At 47.5% G+C, this 24,630-nt stretch overlaps 24 non-coding genes across 24 annotated transcripts; all 24 read left to right on the plus strand.

Moving 5' to 3' along the window:
* Positions 1–336: 336 nt before the first annotated feature.
* On the plus strand, positions 337–443 carry LOC143486907 (U6 spliceosomal RNA). The gene has a single exon (XR_013123771.1). It is a non-coding gene; the product is annotated as a U6 spliceosomal RNA (small nuclear RNA).
* A 916-nt stretch (positions 444–1,359) lies between these two features.
* Positions 1,360–1,466, plus strand: LOC143486908 (U6 spliceosomal RNA). The gene has a single exon (XR_013123772.1). It is a non-coding gene; the product is annotated as a U6 spliceosomal RNA (small nuclear RNA).
* A 910-nt stretch (positions 1,467–2,376) lies between these two features.
* Positions 2,377–2,483, plus strand: LOC143486909 (U6 spliceosomal RNA). Its single transcript, XR_013123773.1, has one exon. It is a non-coding gene; the product is annotated as a U6 spliceosomal RNA (small nuclear RNA).
* Positions 2,484–3,399: 916 nt separating this feature from the next.
* LOC143486910 (U6 spliceosomal RNA) lies at positions 3,400–3,506 on the plus strand. Its single transcript, XR_013123774.1, has one exon. It is a non-coding gene; the product is annotated as a U6 spliceosomal RNA (small nuclear RNA).
* Positions 3,507–4,431: 925 nt separating this feature from the next.
* Positions 4,432–4,538, plus strand: LOC143486911 (U6 spliceosomal RNA). Its single transcript, XR_013123776.1, has one exon. It is a non-coding gene; the product is annotated as a U6 spliceosomal RNA (small nuclear RNA).
* A 916-nt stretch (positions 4,539–5,454) lies between these two features.
* On the plus strand, positions 5,455–5,561 carry LOC143486913 (U6 spliceosomal RNA). The gene has a single exon (XR_013123778.1). It is a non-coding gene; the product is annotated as a U6 spliceosomal RNA (small nuclear RNA).
* A 923-nt stretch (positions 5,562–6,484) lies between these two features.
* On the plus strand, positions 6,485–6,591 carry LOC143486914 (U6 spliceosomal RNA). Its single transcript, XR_013123779.1, has one exon. It is a non-coding gene; the product is annotated as a U6 spliceosomal RNA (small nuclear RNA).
* Positions 6,592–7,495: 904 nt separating this feature from the next.
* LOC143486915 (U6 spliceosomal RNA) lies at positions 7,496–7,602 on the plus strand. The gene has a single exon (XR_013123780.1). It is a non-coding gene; the product is annotated as a U6 spliceosomal RNA (small nuclear RNA).
* A 910-nt stretch (positions 7,603–8,512) lies between these two features.
* LOC143486916 (U6 spliceosomal RNA) lies at positions 8,513–8,619 on the plus strand. The gene has a single exon (XR_013123782.1). It is a non-coding gene; the product is annotated as a U6 spliceosomal RNA (small nuclear RNA).
* A 916-nt stretch (positions 8,620–9,535) lies between these two features.
* Positions 9,536–9,642, plus strand: LOC143486917 (U6 spliceosomal RNA). The gene has a single exon (XR_013123783.1). It is a non-coding gene; the product is annotated as a U6 spliceosomal RNA (small nuclear RNA).
* A 910-nt stretch (positions 9,643–10,552) lies between these two features.
* Positions 10,553–10,659, plus strand: LOC143486918 (U6 spliceosomal RNA). Its single transcript, XR_013123784.1, has one exon. It is a non-coding gene; the product is annotated as a U6 spliceosomal RNA (small nuclear RNA).
* A 916-nt stretch (positions 10,660–11,575) lies between these two features.
* Positions 11,576–11,682, plus strand: LOC143486919 (U6 spliceosomal RNA). The gene has a single exon (XR_013123785.1). It is a non-coding gene; the product is annotated as a U6 spliceosomal RNA (small nuclear RNA).
* Positions 11,683–12,598: 916 nt separating this feature from the next.
* LOC143486920 (U6 spliceosomal RNA) lies at positions 12,599–12,705 on the plus strand. Its single transcript, XR_013123786.1, has one exon. It is a non-coding gene; the product is annotated as a U6 spliceosomal RNA (small nuclear RNA).
* A 916-nt stretch (positions 12,706–13,621) lies between these two features.
* On the plus strand, positions 13,622–13,728 carry LOC143486921 (U6 spliceosomal RNA). The gene has a single exon (XR_013123787.1). It is a non-coding gene; the product is annotated as a U6 spliceosomal RNA (small nuclear RNA).
* Positions 13,729–14,644: 916 nt separating this feature from the next.
* LOC143486971 (U6 spliceosomal RNA) lies at positions 14,645–14,751 on the plus strand. The gene has a single exon (XR_013123836.1). It is a non-coding gene; the product is annotated as a U6 spliceosomal RNA (small nuclear RNA).
* A 916-nt stretch (positions 14,752–15,667) lies between these two features.
* LOC143486923 (U6 spliceosomal RNA) lies at positions 15,668–15,774 on the plus strand. The gene has a single exon (XR_013123788.1). It is a non-coding gene; the product is annotated as a U6 spliceosomal RNA (small nuclear RNA).
* Positions 15,775–16,699: 925 nt separating this feature from the next.
* Positions 16,700–16,806, plus strand: LOC143486925 (U6 spliceosomal RNA). The gene has a single exon (XR_013123790.1). It is a non-coding gene; the product is annotated as a U6 spliceosomal RNA (small nuclear RNA).
* Positions 16,807–17,722: 916 nt separating this feature from the next.
* On the plus strand, positions 17,723–17,829 carry LOC143486926 (U6 spliceosomal RNA). The gene has a single exon (XR_013123791.1). It is a non-coding gene; the product is annotated as a U6 spliceosomal RNA (small nuclear RNA).
* A 916-nt stretch (positions 17,830–18,745) lies between these two features.
* On the plus strand, positions 18,746–18,852 carry LOC143486927 (U6 spliceosomal RNA). The gene has a single exon (XR_013123793.1). It is a non-coding gene; the product is annotated as a U6 spliceosomal RNA (small nuclear RNA).
* A 916-nt stretch (positions 18,853–19,768) lies between these two features.
* On the plus strand, positions 19,769–19,875 carry LOC143486928 (U6 spliceosomal RNA). Its single transcript, XR_013123794.1, has one exon. It is a non-coding gene; the product is annotated as a U6 spliceosomal RNA (small nuclear RNA).
* A 916-nt stretch (positions 19,876–20,791) lies between these two features.
* LOC143486972 (U6 spliceosomal RNA) lies at positions 20,792–20,898 on the plus strand. The gene has a single exon (XR_013123837.1). It is a non-coding gene; the product is annotated as a U6 spliceosomal RNA (small nuclear RNA).
* Positions 20,899–21,814: 916 nt separating this feature from the next.
* LOC143486929 (U6 spliceosomal RNA) lies at positions 21,815–21,921 on the plus strand. Its single transcript, XR_013123795.1, has one exon. It is a non-coding gene; the product is annotated as a U6 spliceosomal RNA (small nuclear RNA).
* Positions 21,922–22,846: 925 nt separating this feature from the next.
* LOC143486930 (U6 spliceosomal RNA) lies at positions 22,847–22,953 on the plus strand. The gene has a single exon (XR_013123796.1). It is a non-coding gene; the product is annotated as a U6 spliceosomal RNA (small nuclear RNA).
* A 916-nt stretch (positions 22,954–23,869) lies between these two features.
* On the plus strand, positions 23,870–23,976 carry LOC143486931 (U6 spliceosomal RNA). Its single transcript, XR_013123797.1, has one exon. It is a non-coding gene; the product is annotated as a U6 spliceosomal RNA (small nuclear RNA).
* Positions 23,977–24,630: the final 654 nt, after the last annotated feature.

The following is a 24,630-nucleotide window of genomic DNA, read 5'->3' on the forward strand; positions in this document are numbered from 1 at the left end:
GCTTCCTAACTATCTGCTTGGTCAAGTCATACTTACTGGGCACTTTAGGTATCTGACAATGTGCGTGTGTGTTTTAACTTTGTAACTGACTCTCTTGGCTGTTTTAGCTTGTAGGGTTACATTTTGAGGTATAAACATCAAAAAGGCTTGGGCTTGGTCTTGGTCTTGGGCTTGGGCTTGGGGGGTGGAGTTATTTAGGTCCATGCCTAAGGGGCGTGTCCTTCTTGATCTCTGAGGGATCATAGTGATACCAGAGGAATTTCTCAGACCTGCCCTTTTGCAGAGCCCTTTTCCTGGCACAAGGAGTTATAAGCACGCCCCTGCATATCGTCTACTGTGCTTGCTACGGCAGCACATATACTAAAATTGGATCGATACAGAGAAGATTAGCATGGCCCCTGCGAAAGGATGACACGCAAATCCGTGAAGCGCTCCACATTTTGGATAAATGGCACGGCAATCCTGCGGCGTTGACCTTCTGCCGACCGAGATTCGAGCCGGTACTGTTTTTATTCTCAAATCTGCTGGCTTGTCTCGTGGTCAAGGTCGGTTGGCAGAAACAGCATAGGGTAGAAATACCACTTGCGACCGAGTGAATCAAGATAAGGCACTAGGGATATAGGTAAAGCAGTGTGATTGTCAGCAGGAATATACTATCCAATAGCACTACGCAAAGAGCCTATGTTTCAGCTGTGGTTTAAATATTGAAATCAGGAATATATCCGGACACCTCTCTCTGGAGCTAGGGATCGGTCCATGAACAATTGAACCATGCTTGCCAGAGCTGGCAAAACAACATGCAGCAGGGGTTGTAGAGGGTGGAACATGTAAGGACTTTTGTCCATTGCAGAGTTTTGTGTTGTAGACTGGAGTTTTCTTCAGTCCCGTCCCATACCTTTAATAGAATTCCCACCCCTTGACCTGGAGCCCCACCCACCATATTACCCATCCCACCCCACCCTGTCAGGTTTTGCCCCGCCCTCCATTTTGCCCTACTTCCTTTTCTGTGTCGGTATGGGGCAGGCTTCCTAACTATCTGCTTGGTCAAGTCATACTTACTGGGCACTTTAGGTATCTGACAATGTGCGTGTGTGTTTTAACTTTGTAACTGACTCTCTTGGCTGTTTTAGCTTGTAGGGTTACATTTTGAGGTATAAACATCAAAAAGGCTTGGGCTTGGTCTTGGTCTTGGGCTTGGGCTTGGGGGGTGGAGTTATTTAGGTCCATGCCTAAGGGGCGTGTCCTTCTTGATCTCTGAGGGATCATAGTGATACCAGAGGAATTTCTCAGACCTGCCCTTTTGCAGAGCCCTTTTCCTGGCACAAGGAGTTATAAGCACGCCCCTGCATATCGTCTACTGTGCTTGCTACGGCAGCACATATACTAAAATTGGATCGATACAGAGAAGATTAGCATGGCCCCTGCGAAAGGATGACACGCAAATCCGTGAAGCGCTCCACATTTTGGATAAATGGCACGGCAATCCTGCAGCGTTGACCTTCTGCCGACCGAGATTCGAGCCGGTACTGTTTTTATTCTCAAATCTGCTGGCTTGTCTCGTGGTCAAGGTCGATTGGCAGAAACAGCATAGGGTAGAAATACCACTTGCGACCGAGTGAATCAAGATAAGGCACTAGGGATATAGGTAAAGCAGTGTGATTGTCAGCAGGAATATACTATCCAATAGCACTACGCAAAGAGCCTATGTTTCAGCTGTGGTTTAAATATTGAAATCAGGAATATATCAGGACACCTCTCTCTGGAGCTAGGGATTGGTCCATGAACAATTGAACCATGCTTGCCAGAGCTGGCAAAACAACATGCAGCAGGGGTTGTAGAGGGTGGAACATGTAAGGACTTTTGTCCATTGCAGAGTTTTGTGTTGTAGACTGGAGTTTTCTTCAGTCCCGTCCCATACCTTTAATAGAATTCCCACCCCTTGACCTGGAGCCCCACCCACCATATTACCCATCCCACCCCACCCTGTCAGGTTTTGCCCCGCCCTCCATTTTGCCCTACTTCCTTTTCTGTGTCGGTATGGGGCAGGCTTCCTAACTATCTGCTTGGTCAAGTCATACTTACTGGGCACTTTAGGTATCTGACAATGTGCGTGTGTGTTTTAACTTTGTAACTGACTCTCTTGGCTGTTTTAGCTTGTAGGGTTACATTTTGAGGTATAAACATCAAAAAGGCTTGGGCTTGGTCTTGGTCTTGGGCTTGGGGGGTGGAGTTATTTAGGTCCATGCCTAAGGGGCGTGTCCTTCTTGATCTCTGAGGGATCATAGTGATACCAGAGGAATTTCTCAGACCTGCCCTTTTGCAGAGCCCTTTTCCTGGCACAAGGAGTTATAAGCACGCCCCTGCATATCGTCTACTGTGCTTGCTACGGCAGCACATATACTAAAATTGGATCGATACAGAGAAGATTAGCATGGCCCCTGCGAAAGGATGACACGCAAATCCGTGAAGCGCTCCACATTTTGGATAAATGGCACGGCAATCCTGCGGCGTTGACCTTCTGCCGACCGAGATTCGAGCCGGTACTGTTTTTATTCTCAAATCTGCTGGCTTGTCTCGTGGTCAAGGTCGGTTGGCAGAAACAGCATAGGGTAGAAATACCACTTGCGACCGAGTGAATCAAGATAAGGCACTAGGGATATAGGTAAAGCAGTGTGATTGTCAGCAGGAATATACTATCCAATAGCACTACGCAAAGAGCCTATGTTTCAGCTGTGGTTTAAATATTGAAATCAGGAATATATCCGGACACCTCTCTCTGGAGCTAGGGATCGGTCCATGAACAATTGAACCATGCTTGCCAGAGCTGGCAAAACAACATGCAGCAGGGGTTGTAGAGGGTGGAACATGTAAGGACTTTTGTCCATTGCAGAGTTTTGTGTTGTAGACTGGAGTTTTCTTCAGTCCCGTCCCATACCTTTAATAGAATTCCCACCCCTTGACCTGGAGCCCCACCCACCATATTACCCATCCCACCCCACCCTGTCAGGTTTTGCCCCGCCCTCCATTTTGCCCTACTTCCTTTTCTGTGTCGGTATGGGGCAGGCTTCCTAACTATCTGCTTGGTCAAGTCATACTTACTGGGCACTTTAGGTATCTGACAATGTGCGTGTGTGTTTTAACTTTGTAACTGACTCTCTTGGCTGTTTTAGCTTGTAGGGTTACATTTTGAGGTATAAACATCAAAAAGGCTTGGGCTTGGTCTTGGTCTTGGGCTTGGGCTTGGGGGGTGGAGTTATTTAGGTCCATGCCTAAGGGGCGTGTCCTTCTTGATCTCTGAGGGATCATAGTGATACCAGAGGAATTTCTCAGACCTGCCCTTTTGCAGAGCCCTTTTCCTGGCACAAGGAGTTATAAGCACGCCCCTGCATATCGTCTACTGTGCTTGCTACGGCAGCACATATACTAAAATTGGATCGATACAGAGAAGATTAGCATGGCCCCTGCGAAAGGATGACACGCAAATCCGTGAAGCGCTCCACATTTTGAAGAACCTGGAGAAATGGCACGGCAATCCTGCGGCGTTGACCTTCTGCCGACCGAGATTCGAGCCGGTACTGTTTTTATTCTCAAATCTGCTGGCTTGTCTCGTGGTCAAGGTCGATTGGCAGAAACAGCATAGGGTAGAAATACCACTTGCGACCGAGTGAATCAAGATAAGGCACTAGGGATATAGGTAAAGCAGTGTGATTGTCAGCAGGAATATACTATCCAATAGCACTACGCAAAGAGCCTATGTTTCAGCTGTGGTTTAAATATTGAAATCAGGAATATATCAGGACACCTCTCTCTGGAGCTAGGGATCGGTCCATGAACAATTGAACCATGCTTGCCAGAGCTGGCAAAACAACATGCAGCAGGGGTTGTAGAGGGTGGAACATGTAAGGACTTTTGTCCATTGCAGAGTTTTGTGTTGTAGACTGGAGTTTTCTTCAGTCCCGTCCCATACCTTTAATAGAATTCCCACCCCTTGACCTGGAGCCCCACCCACCATATTACCCATCCCACCCCACCCTGTCAGGTTTTGCCCCGCCCTCCATTTTGCCCTACTTCCTTTTCTGTGTCGGTATGGGGCAGGCTTCCTAACTATCTGCTTGGTCAAGTCATACTTACTGGGCACTTTAGGTATCTGACAATGTGCGTGTGTGTTTTAACTTTGTAACTGACTCTCTTGGCTGTTTTAGCTTGTAGGGTTACATTTTGAGGTATAAACATCAAAAAGGCTTGGGCTTGGTCTTGGTCTTGGGCTTGGGCTTGGGGGGTGGAGTTATTTAGGTCCATGCCTAAGGGGCGTGTCCTTCTTGATCTCTGAGGGATCATAGTGATACCAGAGGAATTTCTCAGACCTGCCCTTTTGCAGAGCCCTTTTCCTGGCACAAGGAGTTATAAGCACGCCCCTGCATATCGTCTACTGTGCTTGCTACGGCAGCACATATACTAAAATTGGATCGATACAGAGAAGATTAGCATGGCCCCTGCGAAAGGATGACACGCAAATCCGTGAAGCGCTCCACATTTTGGATAAATGGCACGGCAATCCTGCAGCGTTGACCTTCTGCCGACCGAGATTCGAGCCGGTACTGTTTTTATTCTCAAATCTGCTGGCTTGTCTCGTGGTCAAGGTCGATTGGCAGAAACAGCATAGGGTAGAAATACCACTTGCGACCGAGTGAATCAAGATAAGGCACTAGGGATATAGGTAAAGCAGTGTGATTGTCAGCAGGAATATACTATCCAATAGCACTACGCAAAGAGCCTATGTTTCAGCTGTGGTTTAAATATTGAAATCAGGAATATATCAGGACACCTCTCTCTGGAGCTAGGGATCGGTCCATGAACAATTGAACCATGCTTGCCAGAGCTGGCAAAACAACATGCAGCAGGGGTTGTAGAGGGTGGAACATGTAAGGACTTTTGTCCATTGCAGAGTTTTGTGTTGTAGACTGGAGTTTTCTTCAGTCCCGTCCCATACCTTTAATAGAATTCCCACCCCTTGACCTGGAGCCCCACCCACCATATTACCCATCCCACCCCACCCTGTCAGGTTTTGCCCCGCCCTCCATTTTGCCCTACTTCCTTTTCTGTGTCGGTATGGGGCAGGCTTCCTAACTATCTGCTTGGTCAAGTCATACTTACTGGGCACTTTAGGTATCTGACAATGTGCGTGTGTGTTTTAACTTTGTAACTGACTCTCTTGGCTGTTTTAGCTTGTAGGGTTACATTTTGAGGTATAAACATCAAAAAGGCTTGGGCTTGGTCTTGGTCTTGGGCTTGGGCTTGGGGGGTGGAGTTATTTAGGTCCATGCCTAAGGGGCGTGTCCTTCTTGATCTCTGAGGGATCATAGTGATACCAGAGGAATTTCTCAGACCTGCCCTTTTGCAGAGCCCTTTTCCTGGCACAAGGAGTTATAAGCACGCCCCTGCATATCGTCTACTGTGCTTGCTACGGCAGCACATATACTAAAATTGGATCGATACAGAGAAGATTAGCATGGCCCCTGCGAAAGGATGACACGCAAATCCGTGAAGCGCTCCACATTTTGAAGAACCTGGAGAAATGGCACGGCAATCCTGCGGCGTTGACCTTCTGCCGACCGAGATTCGAGCCGGTACTGTTTTTATTCTCAAATCTGCTGGCTTGTCTCGTGGTCAAGGTCGATTGGCAGAAACAGCATAGGGTAGAAATACCACTTGTGACCGAGTGAATCAATATAAGGCACTAGGGATATAGGTAAAGCAGTGTGATTGTCAGCAGGAATATACTATCCAATAGCACTACGCAAAGAGCCTGTTTCAGCTGTGGTTTAAATATTGAAATCAGGAATATATCAGGACACCTCTCTCTGGAGCTAGGGATCGGTCCATGAACAATTGAACCATGCTTGCCAGAGCTGGCAAAACAACATGCAGCAGGGGTTGTAGAGGGTGGAACATGTAAGGACTTTTGTCCATTGCAGAGTTTTGTGTTGTAGACTGGAGTTTTCTTCAGTCCCGTCCCATACCTTTAATAGAATTCCCACCCCTTGACCTGGAGCCCCACCCACCATATTACCCATCCCACCCCACCCTGTCAGGTTTTGCCCCGCCCTCCATTTTGCCCTACTTCCTTTTCTGTGTCGGTATGGGGCAGGCTTCCTAACTATCTGCTTGGTCAAGTCATACTTACTGGGCACTTTAGGTATCTGACAATGTGCGTGTGTGTTTTAACTTTGTAACTGACTCTCTTGGCTGTTTTAGCTTGTAGGGTTACATTTTGAGGTATAAACATCAAAAAGGCTTGGGCTTGGTCTTGGTCTTGGGCTTGGGCTTGGGGGGTGGAGTTATTTAGGTCCATGCCTAAGGGGCGTGTCCTTCTTGATCTCTGAGGGATCATAGTGATACCAGAGGAATTTCTCAGACCTGCCCTTTTGCAGAGCCCTTTTCCTGGCACAAGGAGTTATAAGCACGCCCCTGCATATCGTCTACTGTGCTTGCTACGGCAGCACATATACTAAAATTGGATCGATACAGAGAAGATTAGCATGGCCCCTGCGAAAGGATGACACGCAAATCCGTGAAGCGCTCCACATTTTGGATAAATGGCACGGCAATCCTGCGGCGTTGACCTTCTGCCGACCGAGATTCGAGCCGGTACTGTTTTTATTCTCAAATCTGCTGGCTTGTCTCGTGGTCAAGGTCGGTTGGCAGAAACAGCATAGGGTAGAAATACCACTTGCGACCGAGTGAATCAAGATAAGGCACTAGGGATATAGGTAAAGCAGTGTGATTGTCAGCAGGAATATACTATCCAATAGCACTACGCAAAGAGCCTATGTTTCAGCTGTGGTTTAAATATTGAAATCAGGAATATATCCGGACACCTCTCTCTGGAGCTAGGGATCGGTCCATGAACAATTGAACCATGCTTGCCAGAGCTGGCAAAACAACATGCAGCAGGGGTTGTAGAGGGTGGAACATGTAAGGACTTTTGTCCATTGCAGAGTTTTGTGTTGTAGACTGGAGTTTTCTTCAGTCCCGTCCCATACCTTTAATAGAATTCCCACCCCTTGACCTGGAGCCCCACCCACCATATTACCCATCCCACCCCACCCTGTCAGGTTTTGCCCCGCCCTCCATTTTGCCCTACTTCCTTTTCTGTGTCGGTATGGGGCAGGCTTCCTAACTATCTGCTTGGTCAAGTCATACTTACTGGGCACTTTAGGTATCTGACAATGTGCGTGTGTGTTTTAACTTTGTAACTGACTCTCTTGGCTGTTTTAGCTTGTAGGGTTACATTTTGAGGTATAAACATCAAAAAGGCTTGGGCTTGGTCTTGGGCTTGGGGGGTGGAGTTATTTAGGTCCATGCCTAAGGGGCGTGTCCTTCTTGATCTCTGAGGGATCATAGTGATACCAGAGGAATTTCTCAGACCTGCCCTTTTGCAGAGCCCTTTTCCTGGCACAAGGAGTTATAAGCACGCCCCTGCATATCGTCTACTGTGCTTGCTACGGCAGCACATATACTAAAATTGGATCGATACAGAGAAGATTAGCATGGCCCCTGCGAAAGGATGACACGCAAATCCGTGAAGCGCTCCACATTTTGGATAAATGGCACGGCAATCCTGCAGCGTTGACCTTCTGCCGACCGAGATTCGAGCCGGTACTGTTTTTATTCTCAAATCTGCTGGCTTGTCTCGTGGTCAAGGTCGATTGGCAGAAACAGCATAGGGTAGAAATACCACTTGCGACCGAGTGAATCAAGATAAGGCACTAGGGATATAGGTAAAGCAGTGTGATTGTCAGCAGGAATATACTATCCAATAGCACTACGCAAAGAGCCTATGTTTCAGCTGTGGTTTAAATATTGAAATCAGGAATATATCAGGACACCTCTCTCTGGAGCTAGGGATCGGTCCATGAACAATTGAACCATGCTTGCCAGAGCTGGCAAAACAACATGCAGCAGGGGTTGTAGAGGGTGGAACATGTAAGGACTTTTGTCCATTGCAGAGTTTTGTGTTGTAGACTGGAGTTTTCTTCAGTCCCGTCCCATACCTTTAATAGAATTCCCACCCCTTGACCTGGAGCCCCACCCACCATATTACCCATCCCACCCCACCCTGTCAGGTTTTGCCCCGCCCTCCATTTTGCCCTACTTCCTTTTCTGTGTCGGTATGGGGCAGGCTTCCTAACTATCTGCTTGGTCAAGTCATACTTACTGGGCACTTTAGGTATCTGACAATGTGCGTGTGTGTTTTAACTTTGTAACTGACTCTCTTGGCTGTTTTAGCTTGTAGGGTTACATTTTGAGGTATAAACATCAAAAAGGCTTGGGCTTGGTCTTGGTCTTGGGCTTGGGGGGTGGAGTTATTTAGGTCCATGCCTAAGGGGCGTGTCCTTCTTGATCTCTGAGGGATCATAGTGATACCAGAGGAATTTCTCAGACCTGCCCTTTTGCAGAGCCCTTTTCCTGGCACAAGGAGTTATAAGCACGCCCCTGCATATCGTCTACTGTGCTTGCTACGGCAGCACATATACTAAAATTGGATCGATACAGAGAAGATTAGCATGGCCCCTGCGAAAGGATGACACGCAAATCCGTGAAGCGCTCCACATTTTGGATAAATGGCACGGCAATCCTGCAGCGTTGACCTTCTGCCGACCGAGATTCGAGCCGGTACTGTTTTTATTCTCAAATCTGCTGGCTTGTCTCGTGGTCAAGGTCGATTGGCAGAAACAGCATAGGGTAGAAATACCACTTGCGACCGAGTGAATCAAGATAAGGCACTAGGGATATAGGTAAAGCAGTGTGATTGTCAGCAGGAATATACTATCCAATAGCACTACGCAAAGAGCCTATGTTTCAGCTGTGGTTTAAATATTGAAATCAGGAATATATCAGGACACCTCTCTCTGGAGCTAGGGATCGGTCCATGAACAATTGAACCATGCTTGCCAGAGCTGGCAAAACAACATGCAGCAGGGGTTGTAGAGGGTGGAACATGTAAGGACTTTTGTCCATTGCAGAGTTTTGTGTTGTAGACTGGAGTTTTCTTCAGTCCCGTCCCATACCTTTAATAGAATTCCCACCCCTTGACCTGGAGCCCCACCCACCATATTACCCATCCCACCCCACCCTGTCAGGTTTTGCCCCGCCCTCCATTTTGCCCTACTTCCTTTTCTGTGTCGGTATGGGGCAGGCTTCCTAACTATCTGCTTGGTCAAGTCATACTTACTGGGCACTTTAGGTATCTGACAATGTGCGTGTGTGTTTTAACTTTGTAACTGACTCTCTTGGCTGTTTTAGCTTGTAGGGTTACATTTTGAGGTATAAACATCAAAAAGGCTTGGGCTTGGTCTTGGTCTTGGGCTTGGGCTTGGGGGGTGGAGTTATTTAGGTCCATGCCTAAGGGGCGTGTCCTTCTTGATCTCTGAGGGATCATAGTGATACCAGAGGAATTTCTCAGACCTGCCCTTTTGCAGAGCCCTTTTCCTGGCACAAGGAGTTATAAGCACGCCCCTGCATATCGTCTACTGTGCTTGCTACGGCAGCACATATACTAAAATTGGATCGATACAGAGAAGATTAGCATGGCCCCTGCGAAAGGATGACACGCAAATCCGTGAAGCGCTCCACATTTTGGATAAATGGCACGGCAATCCTGCGGCGTTGACCTTCTGCCGACCGAGATTCGAGCCGGTACTGTTTTTATTCTCAAATCTGCTGGCTTGTCTCGTGGTCAAGGTCGGTTGGCAGAAACAGCATAGGGTAGAAATACCACTTGCGACCGAGTGAATCAAGATAAGGCACTAGGGATATAGGTAAAGCAGTGTGATTGTCAGCAGGAATATACTATCCAATAGCACTACGCAAAGAGCCTATGTTTCAGCTGTGGTTTAAATATTGAAATCAGGAATATATCCGGACACCTCTCTCTGGAGCTAGGGATCGGTCCATGAACAATTGAACCATGCTTGCCAGAGCTGGCAAAACAACATGCAGCAGGGGTTGTAGAGGGTGGAACATGTAAGGACTTTTGTCCATTGCAGAGTTTTGTGTTGTAGACTGGAGTTTTCTTCAGTCCCGTCCCATACCTTTAATAGAATTCCCACCCCTTGACCTGGAGCCCCACCCACCATATTACCCATCCCACCCCACCCTGTCAGGTTTTGCCCCGCCCTCCATTTTGCCCTACTTCCTTTTCTGTGTCGGTATGGGGCAGGCTTCCTAACTATCTGCTTGGTCAAGTCATACTTACTGGGCACTTTAGGTATCTGACAATGTGCGTGTGTGTTTTAACTTTGTAACTGACTCTCTTGGCTGTTTTAGCTTGTAGGGTTACATTTTGAGGTATAAACATCAAAAAGGCTTGGGCTTGGTCTTGGTCTTGGGCTTGGGGGGTGGAGTTATTTAGGTCCATGCCTAAGGGGCGTGTCCTTCTTGATCTCTGAGGGATCATAGTGATACCAGAGGAATTTCTCAGACCTGCCCTTTTGCAGAGCCCTTTTCCTGGCACAAGGAGTTATAAGCACGCCCCTGCATATCGTCTACTGTGCTTGCTACGGCAGCACATATACTAAAATTGGATCGATACAGAGAAGATTAGCATGGCCCCTGCGAAAGGATGACACGCAAATCCGTGAAGCGCTCCACATTTTGGATAAATGGCACGGCAATCCTGCAGCGTTGACCTTCTGCCGACCGAGATTCGAGCCGGTACTGTTTTTATTCTCAAATCTGCTGGCTTGTCTCGTGGTCAAGGTCGATTGGCAGAAACAGCATAGGGTAGAAATACCACTTGCGACCGAGTGAATCAAGATAAGGCACTAGGGATATAGGTAAAGCAGTGTGATTGTCAGCAGGAATATACTATCCAATAGCACTACGCAAAGAGCCTATGTTTCAGCTGTGGTTTAAATATTGAAATCAGGAATATATCAGGACACCTCTCTCTGGAGCTAGGGATCGGTCCATGAACAATTGAACCATGCTTGCCAGAGCTGGCAAAACAACATGCAGCAGGGGTTGTAGAGGGTGGAACATGTAAGGACTTTTGTCCATTGCAGAGTTTTGTGTTGTAGACTGGAGTTTTCTTCAGTCCCGTCCCATACCTTTAATAGAATTCCCACCCCTTGACCTGGAGCCCCACCCACCATATTACCCATCCCACCCCACCCTGTCAGGTTTTGCCCCGCCCTCCATTTTGCCCTACTTCCTTTTCTGTGTCGGTATGGGGCAGGCTTCCTAACTATCTGCTTGGTCAAGTCATACTTACTGGGCACTTTAGGTATCTGACAATGTGCGTGTGTGTTTTAACTTTGTAACTGACTCTCTTGGCTGTTTTAGCTTGTAGGGTTACATTTTGAGGTATAAACATCAAAAAGGCTTGGGCTTGGTCTTGGTCTTGGGCTTGGGCTTGGGGGGTGGAGTTATTTAGGTCCATGCCTAAGGGGCGTGTCCTTCTTGATCTCTGAGGGATCATAGTGATACCAGAGGAATTTCTCAGACCTGCCCTTTTGCAGAGCCCTTTTCCTGGCACAAGGAGTTATAAGCACGCCCCTGCATATCGTCTACTGTGCTTGCTACGGCAGCACATATACTAAAATTGGATCGATACAGAGAAGATTAGCATGGCCCCTGCGAAAGGATGACACGCAAATCCGTGAAGCGCTCCACATTTTGGATAAATGGCACGGCAATCCTGCAGCGTTGACCTTCTGCCGACCGAGATTCGAGCCGGTACTGTTTTTATTCTCAAATCTGCTGGCTTGTCTCGTGGTCAAGGTCGATTGGCAGAAACAGCATAGGGTAGAAATACCACTTGCGACCGAGTGAATCAAGATAAGGCACTAGGGATATAGGTAAAGCAGTGTGATTGTCAGCAGGAATATACTATCCAATAGCACTACGCAAAGAGCCTATGTTTCAGCTGTGGTTTAAATATTGAAATCAGGAATATATCAGGACACCTCTCTCTGGAGCTAGGGATCGGTCCATGAACAATTGAACCATGCTTGCCAGAGCTGGCAAAACAACATGCAGCAGGGGTTGTAGAGGGTGGAACATGTAAGGACTTTTGTCCATTGCAGAGTTTTGTGTTGTAGACTGGAGTTTTCTTCAGTCCCGTCCCATACCTTTAATAGAATTCCCACCCCTTGACCTGGAGCCCCACCCACCATATTACCCATCCCACCCCACCCTGTCAGGTTTTGCCCCGCCCTCCATTTTGCCCTACTTCCTTTTCTGTGTCGGTATGGGGCAGGCTTCCTAACTATCTGCTTGGTCAAGTCATACTTACTGGGCACTTTAGGTATCTGACAATGTGCGTGTGTGTTTTAACTTTGTAACTGACTCTCTTGGCTGTTTTAGCTTGTAGGGTTACATTTTGAGGTATAAACATCAAAAAGGCTTGGGCTTGGTCTTGGTCTTGGGCTTGGGCTTGGGGGGTGGAGTTATTTAGGTCCATGCCTAAGGGGCGTGTCCTTCTTGATCTCTGAGGGATCATAGTGATACCAGAGGAATTTCTCAGACCTGCCCTTTTGCAGAGCCCTTTTCCTGGCACAAGGAGTTATAAGCACGCCCCTGCATATCGTCTACTGTGCTTGCTACGGCAGCACATATACTAAAATTGGATCGATACAGAGAAGATTAGCATGGCCCCTGCGAAAGGATGACACGCAAATCCGTGAAGCGCTCCACATTTTGGATAAATGGCACGGCAATCCTGCAGCGTTGACCTTCTGCCGACCGAGATTCGAGCCGGTACTGTTTTTATTCTCAAATCTGCTGGCTTGTCTCGTGGTCAAGGTCGATTGGCAGAAACAGCATAGGGTAGAAATACCACTTGCGACCGAGTGAATCAAGATAAGGCACTAGGGATATAGGTAAAGCAGTGTGATTGTCAGCAGGAATATACTATCCAATAGCACTACGCAAAGAGCCTATGTTTCAGCTGTGGTTTAAATATTGAAATCAGGAATATATCAGGACACCTCTCTCTGGAGCTAGGGATCGGTCCATGAACAATTGAACCATGCTTGCCAGAGCTGGCAAAACAACATGCAGCAGGGGTTGTAGAGGGTGGAACATGTAAGGACTTTTGTCCATTGCAGAGTTTTGTGTTGTAGACTGGAGTTTTCTTCAGTCCCGTCCCATACCTTTAATAGAATTCCCACCCCTTGACCTGGAGCCCCACCCACCATATTACCCATCCCACCCCACCCTGTCAGGTTTTGCCCCGCCCTCCATTTTGCCCTACTTCCTTTTCTGTGTCGGTATGGGGCAGGCTTCCTAACTATCTGCTTGGTCAAGTCATACTTACTGGGCACTTTAGGTATCTGACAATGTGCGTGTGTGTTTTAACTTTGTAACTGACTCTCTTGGCTGTTTTAGCTTGTAGGGTTACATTTTGAGGTATAAACATCAAAAAGGCTTGGGCTTGGTCTTGGTCTTGGGCTTGGGCTTGGGGGGTGGAGTTATTTAGGTCCATGCCTAAGGGGCGTGTCCTTCTTGATCTCTGAGGGATCATAGTGATACCAGAGGAATTTCTCAGACCTGCCCTTTTGCAGAGCCCTTTTCCTGGCACAAGGAGTTATAAGCACGCCCCTGCATATCGTCTACTGTGCTTGCTACGGCAGCACATATACTAAAATTGGATCGATACAGAGAAGATTAGCATGGCCCCTGCGAAAGGATGACACGCAAATCCGTGAAGCGCTCCACATTTTGGATAAATGGCACGGCAATCCTGCGGCGTTGACCTTCTGCCGACCGAGATTCGAGCCGGTACTGTTTTTATTCTCAAATCTGCTGGCTTGTCTCGTGGTCAAGGTCGGTTGGCAGAAACAGCATAGGGTAGAAATACCACTTGCGACCGAGTGAATCAAGATAAGGCACTAGGGATATAGGTAAAGCAGTGTGATTGTCAGCAGGAATATACTATCCAATAGCACTACGCAAAGAGCCTATGTTTCAGCTGTGGTTTAAATATTGAAATCAGGAATATATCCGGACACCTCTCTCTGGAGCTAGGGATCGGTCCATGAACAATTGAACCATGCTTGCCAGAGCTGGCAAAACAACATGCAGCAGGGGTTGTAGAGGGTGGAACATGTAAGGACTTTTGTCCATTGCAGAGTTTTGTGTTGTAGACTGGAGTTTTCTTCAGTCCCGTCCCATACCTTTAATAGAATTCCCACCCCTTGACCTGGAGCCCCACCCACCATATTACCCATCCCACCCCACCCTGTCAGGTTTTGCCCCGCCCTCCATTTTGCCCTACTTCCTTTTCTGTGTCGGTATGGGGCAGGCTTCCTAACTATCTGCTTGGTCAAGTCATACTTACTGGGCACTTTAGGTATCTGACAATGTGCGTGTGTGTTTTAACTTTGTAACTGACTCTCTTGGCTGTTTTAGCTTGTAGGGTTACATTTTGAGGTATAAACATCAAAAAGGCTTGGGCTTGGTCTTGGTCTTGGGCTTGGGCTTGGGGGGTGGAGTTATTTAGGTCCATGCCTAAGGGGCGTGTCCTTCTTGATCTCTGAGGGATCATAGTGATACCAGAGGAATTTCTCAGACCTGCCCTTTTGCAGAGCCCTTTTCCTGGCACAAGGAGTTATAAGCACGCCCCTGCATATCGTCTACTGTGCTTGCTACGGCAGCACATATACTAAAATTGGATCGATACAGAGAAGATTAGCATGGCCCCTGCGAAAGGATGACACACAAATCCGTGAAGTGCTCCACATTTTGGATAAATGGCACGGCAATCCTGCAGCGTTGACCTTCTGCCGACCGAGATTCGAGCCGGTACTGTTTTTATTCTCAAATCTGCTGGCTTGTCTCGTGGTCAAGGTCGATTGGCAGAAACAGCATAGGGTAGAAATACCACTTGCGACCGAGTGAATCAAGATAAGGCACTAGGGATATAGGTAAAGCAGTGTGATTGTCAGCAGGAATATACTATCCAATAGCACTACGCAAAGAGCCTATGTTTCAGCTGTGGTTTAAATATTGAAATCAGGAATATATCAGGACACCTCTCTCTGGAGCTAGGGATCGGTCCATGAACAATTGAACCATGCTTTCCAGAGCTGGCAAAACAACATGCAGCAGGGGTTGTAGAGGGTGGAACATGTAAGGACTTTTGTCCATTGCAGAGTTTTGTGTTGTAGACTGGAGTTTTCTTCAGTCCCGTCCCATACCTTTAATAGAATTCCCACCCCTTGACCTGGAGCCCCACCCACCATATTACCCATCCCACCCCACCCTGTCAGGTTTTGCCCCGCCCTCCATTTTGCCCTACTTCCTTTTCTGTGTCGGTATGGGGCAGGCTTCCTAACTATCTGCTTGGTCAAGTCATACTTACTGGGCACTTTAGGTATCTGACAATGTGCGTGTGTGTTTTAACTTTGTAACTGACTCTCTTGGCTGTTTTAGCTTGTAGGGTTACATTTTGAGGTATAAACATCAAAAAGGCTTGGGCTTGGTCTTGGTCTTGGGCTTGGGCTTGGGGGGTGGAGTTATTTAGGTCCATGCCTAAGGGGCGTGTCCTTCTTGATCTCTGAGGGATCATAGTGATACCAGAGGAATTTCTCAGACCTGCCCTTTTGCAGAGCCCTTTTCCTGGCACAAGGAGTTATAAGCACGCCCCTGCATATCGTCTACTGTGCTTGCTACGGCAGCACATATACTAAAATTGGATCGATACAGAGAAGATTAGCATGGCCCCTGCGAAAGGATGACACGCAAATCCGTGAAGCGCTCCACATTTTGAAGAACCTGGAGAAATGGCACGGCAATCCTGCGGCGTTGACCTTCTGCCGACCGAGATTCGAGCCGGTACTGTTTTTATTCTCAAATCTGCTGGCTTGTCTCGTGGTCAAGGTCGATTGGCAGAAACAGCATAGGGTAGAAATACCACTTGCGACCGAGTGAATCAAGATAAGGCACTAGGGATATAGGTAAAGCAGTGTGATTGTCAGCAGGAATATACTATTCAATAGCACTATGCAAAGAGCCTATGTTTCAGCTGTGGTTTAACTATTGAAATCAGGAATATATCAGGACACCTCTCTCTGGAGCTAGGGATCGGTCCATGAACAATTAAACCATGCTTGCCAGAGCTGGCAAAACAACATGCAGCAGGGGCTGTAGAGGGTGGAACATGTAAGGACTTTTGTCCATTGCAGAGTTTTGTGTTGTAGACTGGAGTTTTCTTCAGTCCCGTCCCATACCTTTAATAGAATTCCCACCCCTTGACCTGGAGCCCCACCCACCATATTACCCATCCCACCCCACCCTGTCAGGTTTTGCCCCGCCCTCCATTTTGCCCTACTTCCTTTTCTGTGTTGGTATGGGGCAGGCTTCCTAACTATCTGCTTGGTCAAGTCATACTTACTGGGCACTTTAGGTATCTGACAATGTGCGTGTGTGTTTTAACTTTGTAACTGACTCTCTTGGCTGTTTTAGCTTGTAGGGTTACATTTTGAGGTATAAACATCAAAAAGGCTTGGGCTTGGTCTTGGTCTTGGGCTTGGGCTTGGGGGATGGAGTTATTTAGGTCCATGCCTAAGGGGCGTGTCCTTCTTGATCTCTGAGGGATCATAATGATACCAGAGGAATTTCTCAGACCTGCCCTTTTGCAGAGCCCTTTTCCTGGCACAAGGAGTTATAAGCACGCCCCTGCATATCGTCTACTGTGCTTGCTACGGCAGCACATATACTAAAATTGGATCGATACAGAGAAGATTAGCATGGCCCCTGCGAAAGGATGACACGCAAATCCGTGAAGCGCTCCACATTTTGGATAAATGGCACGGCAATCCTGCAGCGTTGACCTTCTGCCGACCGAGATTCGAGCCGGTACTGTTTTTATTCTCAAATCTGCTGGCTTGTCTCGTGGTCAAGGTCGATTGGCAGAAACAGCATAGGGTAGAAATACCACTTGCGACCGAGTGAATCAAGATAAGGCACTAGGGATATAGGTAAAGCAGTGTGATTGTCAGCAGGAATATACTATCCAATAGCACTACGCAAAGAGCCTATGTTTCAGCTGTGGTTTAAATATTGAAATCAGGAATATATCAGGACACCTCTCTCTGGAGCTAGGGATCGGTCCATGAACAATTGAACCATGCTTGCCAGAGCTGGCAAAACAACATGCAGCAGGGGTTGTAGAGGGTGGAACATGTAAGGACTTTTGTCCATTGCAGAGTTTTGTGTTGTAGACTGGAGTTTTCTTCAGTCCCGTCCCATACCTTTAATAGAATTCCCACCCCTTGACCTGGAGCCCCACCCACCATATTACCCATCCCACCCCACCCTGTCAGGTTTTGCCCCGCCCTCCATTTTGCCCTACTTCCTTTTCTGTGTCGGTATGGGGCAGGCTTCCTAACTATCTGCTTGGTCAAGTCATACTTACTGGGCACTTTAGGTATCTGACAATGTGCGTGTGTGTTTTAACTTTGTAACTGACTCTCTTGGCTGTTTTAGCTTGTAGGGTTACATTTTGAGGTATAAACATCAAAAAGGCTTGGGCTTGGTCTTGGTCTTGGGCTTGGGCTTGGGGGGTGGAGTTATTTAGGTCCATGCCTAAGGGGCGTGTCCTTCTTGATCTCTGAGGGATCATAGTGATACCAGAGGAATTTCTCAGACCTGCCCTTTTGCAGAGCCCTTTTCCTGGCACAAGGAGTTATAAGCACGCCCCTGCATATCGTCTACTGTGCTTGCTACGGCAGCACATATACTAAAATTGGATCGATACAGAGAAGATTAGCATGGCCCCTGCGAAAGGATGACACGCAAATCCGTGAAGCGCTCCACATTTTGGATAAATGGCACGGCAATCCTGCAGCGTTGACCTTCTGCCGACCGAGATTCGAGCCGGTACTGTTTTTATTCTCAAATCTGCTGGCTTGTCTCGTGGTCAAGGTCGATTGGCAGAAACAGCATAGGGTAGAAATACCACTTGCGACCGAGTGAATCAAGATAAGGCACTAGGGATATAGGTAAAGCAGTGTGATTGTCAGCAGGAATATACTATCCAATAGCACTACGCAAAGAGCCTATGTTTCAGCTGTGGTTTAAATATTGAAATCAGGAATATATCAGGACACCTCTCTCTGGAGCTAGGGATCGGTCCATGAACAATTGAACCATGCTTGCCAGAGCTGGCAAAACAACATGCAGCAGGGGTTGTAGAGGGTGGAACATGTAAGGACTTTTGTCCATTGCAGAGTTTTGTGTTGTAGACTGGAGTTTTCTTCAGTCCCGTCCCATACCTTTAATAGAATTCCCACCCCTTGACCTGGAGCCCCACCCACCATATTACCCATCCCACCCCACCCTGTCAGGTTTTGCCCCGCCCTCCATTTTGCCCTACTTCCTTTTCTGTGTCGGTATGGGGCAGGCTTCCTAACTATCTGCTTGGTCAAGTCATACTTACTGGGCACTTTAGGTATCTGACAATGTGCGTGTGTGTTTTAACTTTGTAACTGACTCTCTTGGCTGTTTTAGCTTGTAGGGTTACATTTTGAGGTATAAACATCAAAAAGGCTTGGGCTTGGTCTTGGTCTTGGGCTTGGGCTTGGGGGGTGGAGTTATTTAGGTCCATGCCTAAGGGGCGTGTCCTTCTTGATCTCTGAGGGATCATAGTGATACCAGAGGAATTTCTCAGACCTGCCCTTTTGCAGAGCCCTTTTCCTGGCACAAGGAGTTATAAGCACGCCCCTGCATATCGTCTACTGTGCTTGCTACGGCAGCACATATACTAAAATTGGATCGATACAGAGAAGATTAGCATGGCCCCTGCGAAAGGATGACACGCAAATCCGTGAAGCGCTCCACATTTTGGATAAATGGCACGGCAATCCTGCAGCGTTGACCTTCTGCCGACCGAGATTCGAGCCGGTACTGTTTTTATTCTCAAATCTGCTGGCTTGTCTCGTGGTCAAGGTCGATTGGCAGAAACAGCATAGGGTAGAAATACCACTTGCGACCGAGTGAATCAAGATAAGGCACTAGGGATATAGGTAAAGCAGTGTGATTGTCAGCAGGAATATACTATCCAATAGCACTACGCAAAGAGCCTATGTTTCAGCTGTGGTTTAAATATTGAAATCAGGAATATATCAGGACACCTCTCTCTGGAGCTAGGGATCGGTCCATGAACAATTGAACCATGCTTGCCAGAGCTGGCAAAACAACATGCAGCAGGGGTTGTAGAGGGTGGAACATGTAAGGACTTTTGTCCATTGCAGAGTTTTGTGTTGTAGACTGGAGTTTTCTTCAGTCCCGTCCCATACCTTTAATAGAATTCCCACCCCTTGACCTGGAGCCCCACCCACCATATTACCCATCCCACCCCACCCTGTCAGGTTTTGCCCCGCCCTCCATTTTGCCCTACTTCCTTTTCTGTGTCGGTATGGGGCAGGCTTCCTAACTATCTGCTTGGTCAAGTCATACTTACTGGGCACTTTAGGTATCTGACAATGTGCGTGTGTGTTTTAACTTTGTAACTGACTCTCTTGGCTGTTTTAGCTTGTAGGGTTACATTTTGAGGTATAAACATCAAAAAGGCTTGGGCTTGGTCTTGGTCTTGGGCTTGGGCTTGGGGGGTGGAGTTATTTAGGTCCATGCCTAAGGGGCGTGTCCTTCTTGATCTCTGAGGGATCATAGTGATACCAGAGGAATTTCTCAGACCTGCCCTTTTGCAGAGCCCTTTTCCTGGCACAAGGAGTTATAAGCACGCCCCTGCATATCGTCTACTGTGCTTGCTACGGCAGCACATATACTAAAATTGGATCGATACAGAGAAGATTAGCATGGCCCCTGCGAAAGGATGACACGCAAATCCGTGAAGCGCTCCACATTTTGGATAAATGGCACGGCAATCCTGCGGCGTTGACCTTCTGCCGACCGAGATTCGAGCCGGTACTGTTTTTATTCTCAAATCTGCTGGCTTGTCTCGTGGTCAAGGTCGGTTGGCAGAAACAGCATAGGGTAGAAATACCACTTGCGACCGAGTGAATCAAGATAAGGCACTAGGGATATAGGTAAAGCAGTGTGATTGTCAGCAGGAATATACTATCCAATAGCACTACGCAAAGAGCCTATGTTTCAGCTGTGGTTTAAATATTGAAATCAGGAATATATCCGGACACCTCTCTCTGGAGCTAGGGATCGGTCCATGAACAATTGAACCATGCTTGCCAGAGCTGGCAAAACAACATGCAGCAGGGGTTGTAGAGGGTGGAACATGTAAGGACTTTTGTCCATTGCAGAGTTTTGTGTTGTAGACTGGAGTTTTCTTCAGTCCCGTCCCATACCTTTAATAGAATTCCCACCCCTTGACCTGGAGCCCCACCCACCATATTACCCATCCCACCCCACCCTGTCAGGTTTTGCCCCGCCCTCCATTTTGCCCTACTTCCTTTTCTGTGTCGGTATGGGGCAGGCTTCCTAACTATCTGCTTGGTCAAGTCATACTTACTGGGCACTTTAGGTATCTGACAATGTGCGTGTGTGTTTTAACTTTGTAACTGACTCTCTTGGCTGTTTTAGCTTGTAGGGTTACATTTTGAGGTATAAACATCAAAAAGGCTTGGGCTTGGTCTTGGTCTTGGGCTTGGGCTTGGGGGGTGGAGTTATTTAGGTCCATGCCTAAGGGGCGTGTCCTTCTTGATCTCTGAGGGATCATAGTGATACCAGAGGAATTTCTCAGACCTGCCCTTTTGCAGAGCCCTTTTCCTGGCACAAGGAGTTATAAGCACGCCCCTGCATATCGTCTACTGTGCTTGCTACGGCAGCACATATACTAAAATTGGATCGATACAGAGAAGATTAGCATGGCCCCTGCGAAAGGATGACACACAAATCCGTGAAGTGCTCCACATTTTGGATAAATGGCACGGCAATCCTGCAGCGTTGACCTTCTGCCGACCGAGATTCGAGCCGGTACTGTTTTTATTCTCAAATCTGCTGGCTTGTCTCGTGGTCAAGGTCGATTGGCAGAAACAGCATAGGGTAGAAATACCACTTGCGACCGAGTGAATCAAGATAAGGCACTAGGGATATAGGTAAAGCAGTGTGATTGTCAGCAGGAATATACTATCCAATAGCACTACGCAAAGAGCCTATGTTTCAGCTGTGGTTTAAATATTGAAATCAGGAATATATCAGGACACCTCTCTCTGGAGCTAGGGATCGGTCCATGAACAATTGAACCATGCTTTCCAGAGCTGGCAAAACAACATGCAGCAGGGGTTGTAGAGGGTGGAACATGTAAGGACTTTTGTCCATTGCAGAGTTTTGTGTTGTAGACTGGAGTTTTCTTCAGTCCCGTCCCATACCTTTAATAGAATTCCCACCCCTTGACCTGGAGCCCCACCCACCATATTACCCATCCCACCCCACCCTGTCAGGTTTTGCCCCGCCCTCCATTTTGCCCTACTTCCTTTTCTGTGTCGGTATGGGGCAGGCTTCCTAACTATCTGCTTGGTCAAGTCATACTTACTGGGCACTTTAGGTATCTGACAATGTGCGTGTGTGTTTTAACTTTGTAACTGACTCTCTTGGCTGTTTTAGCTTGTAGGGTTACATTTTGAGGTATAAACATCAAAAAGGCTTGGGCTTGGTCTTGGTCTTGGGCTTGGGCTTGGGGGGTGGAGTTATTTAGGTCCATGCCTAAGGGGCGTGTCCTTCTTGATCTCTGAGGGATCATAGTGATACCAGAGGAATTTCTCAGACCTGCCCTTTTGCAGAGCCCTTTTCCTGGCACAAGGAGTTATAAGCACGCCCCTGCATATCGTCTACTGTGCTTGCTACGGCAGCACATATACTAAAATTGGATCGATACAGAGAAGATTAGCATGGCCCCTGCGAAAGGATGACACGCAAATCCGTGAAGCGCTCCACATTTTGAAGAACCTGGAGAAATGGCACGGCAATCCTGCGGCGTTGACCTTCTGCCGACCGAGATTCGAGCCGGTACTGTTTTTATTCTCAAATCTGCTGGCTTGTCTCGTGGTCAAGGTCGATTGGCAGAAACAGCATAGGGTAGAAATACCACTTGCGACCGAGTGAATCAAGATAAGGCACTAGGGATATAGGTAAAGCAGTGTGATTGTCAGCAGGAATATACTATTCAATAGCACTATGCAAAGAGCCTATGTTTCAGCTGTGGTTTAACTATTGAAATCAGGAATATATCAGGACACCTCTCTCTGGAGCTAGGGATCGGTCCATGAACAATTGAACCATGCTTGCCAGAGCTGGCAAAACAACATGCAGCAGGGGCTGTAGAGGGTGGAACATGTAAGGACTTTTGTCCATTGCAGAGTTTTGTGTTGTAGACTGGAGTTTTCTTCAGTCCCGTCCCATACCTTTAATAGAATTCCCACCCCTTGACCTGGAGCCCCACCCACCATATTACCCATCCCACCCCACCCTGTCAGGTTTTGCCCCGCCCTCCATTTTGCCCTACTTCCTTTTCTGTGTTGGTATGGGGCAGGCTTCCTAACTATCTGCTTGGTCAAGTCATACTTACTGGGCACTTTAGGTATCTGACAATGTGCGTGTGTGTTTTAACTTTGTAACTGACTCTCTTGGCTGTTTTAGCTTGTAGGGTTACATTTTGAGGTATAAACATCAAAAAGGCTTGGGCTTGGTCTTGGTCTTGGGCTTGGGCTTGGGGGATGGAGTTATTTAGGTCCATGCCTAAGGGGCGTGTCCTTCTTGATCTCTGAGGGATCATAATGATACCAGAGGAATTTCTCAGACCTGCCCTTTTGCAGAGCCCTTTTCCTGGCACAAGGAGTTATAAGCACGCCCCTGCATATCGTCTACTGTGCTTGCTACGGCAGCACATATACTAAAATTGGATCGATACAGAGAAGATTAGCATGGCCCCTGCGAAAGGATGACACGCAAATCCGTGAAGCGCTCCACATTTTGGATAAATGGCACGGCAATCCTGCAGCGTTGACCTTCTGCCGACCGAGATTCGAGCCGGTACTGTTTTTATTCTCAAATCTGCTGGCTTGTCTCGTGGTCAAGGTCGATTGGCAGAAACAGCATAGGGTAGAAATACCACTTGCGACCGAGTGAATCAAGATAAGGCACTAGGGATATAGGTAAAGCAGTGTGATTGTCAGCAGGAATATACTATCCAATAGCACTACGCAAAGAGCCTATGTTTCAGCTGTGGTTTAAATATTGAAATCAGGAATATATCAGGACACCTCTCTCTGGAGCTAGGGATCGGTCCATGAACAATTGAACCATGCTTGCCAGAGCTGGCAAAACAACATGCAGCAGGGGTTGTAGAGGGTGGAACATGTAAGGACTTTTGTCCATTGCAGAGTTTTGTGTTGTAGACTGGAGTTTTCTTCAGTCCCGTCCCATACCTTTAATAGAATTCCCACCCCTTGACCTGGAGCCCCACCCACCATATTACCCATCCCACCCCACCCTGTCAGGTTTTGCCCCGCCCTCCATTTTGCCCTACTTCCTTTTCTGTGTCGGTATGGGGCAGGCTTCCTAACTATCTGCTTGGTCAAGTCATACTTACTGGGCACTTTAGGTATCTGACAATGTGCGTGTGTGTTTTAACTTTGTAACTGACTCTCTTGGCTGTTTTAGCTTGTAGGGTTACATTTTGAGGTATAAACATCAAAAAGGCTTGGGCTTGGTCTTGGTCTTGGGCTTGGGCTTGGGGGGTGGAGTTATTTAGGTCCATGCCTAAGGGGCGTGTCCTTCTTGATCTCTGAGGGATCATAGTGATACCAGAGGAATTTCTCAGACCTGCCCTTTTGCAGAGCCCTTTTCCTGGCACAAGGAGTTATAAGCACGCCCCTGCATATCGTCTACTGTGCTTGCTACGGCAGCACATATACTAAAATTGGATCGATACAGAGAAGATTAGCATGGCCCCTGCGAAAGGATGACACGCAAATCCGTGAAGCGCTCCACATTTTGGATAAATGGCACGGCAATCCTGCGGCGTTGACCTTCTGCCGACCGAGATTCGAGCCGGTACTGTTTTTATTCTCAAATCTGCTGGCTTGTCTCGTGGTCAAGGTCGGTTGGCAGAAACAGCATAGGGTAGAAATACCACTTGCGACCGAGTGAATCAAGATAAGGCACTAGGGATATAGGTAAAGCAGTGTGATTGTCAGCAGGAATATACTATCCAATAGCACTACGCAAAGAGCCTATGTTTCAGCTGTGGTTTAAATATTGAAATCAGGAATATATCCGGACACCTCTCTCTGGAGCTAGGGATCGGTCCATGAACAATTGAACCATGCTTGCCAGAGCTGGCAAAACAACATGCAGCAGGGGTTGTAGAGGGTGGAACATGTAAGGACTTTTGTCCATTGCAGAGTTTTGTGTTGTAGACTGGAGTTTTCTTCAGTCCCGTCCCATACCTTTAATAGAATTCCCACCCCTTGACCTGGAGCCCCACCCACCATATTACCCATCCCACCCCACCCTGTCAGGTTTTGCCCCGCCCTCCATTTTGCCCTACTTCCTTTTCTGTGTCGGTATGGGGCAGGCTTCCTAACTATCTGCTTGGTCAAGTCATACTTACTGGGCACTTTAGGTATCTGACAATGTGCGTGTGTGTTT

This window comes from Brachyhypopomus gauderio, unplaced genomic scaffold (assembly GCF_052324685.1).
Source record: "Brachyhypopomus gauderio isolate BG-103 unplaced genomic scaffold, BGAUD_0.2 sc45, whole genome shotgun sequence".
NCBI classification, from domain to species: domain Eukaryota; kingdom Metazoa; phylum Chordata; class Actinopteri; order Gymnotiformes; family Hypopomidae; genus Brachyhypopomus; species Brachyhypopomus gauderio.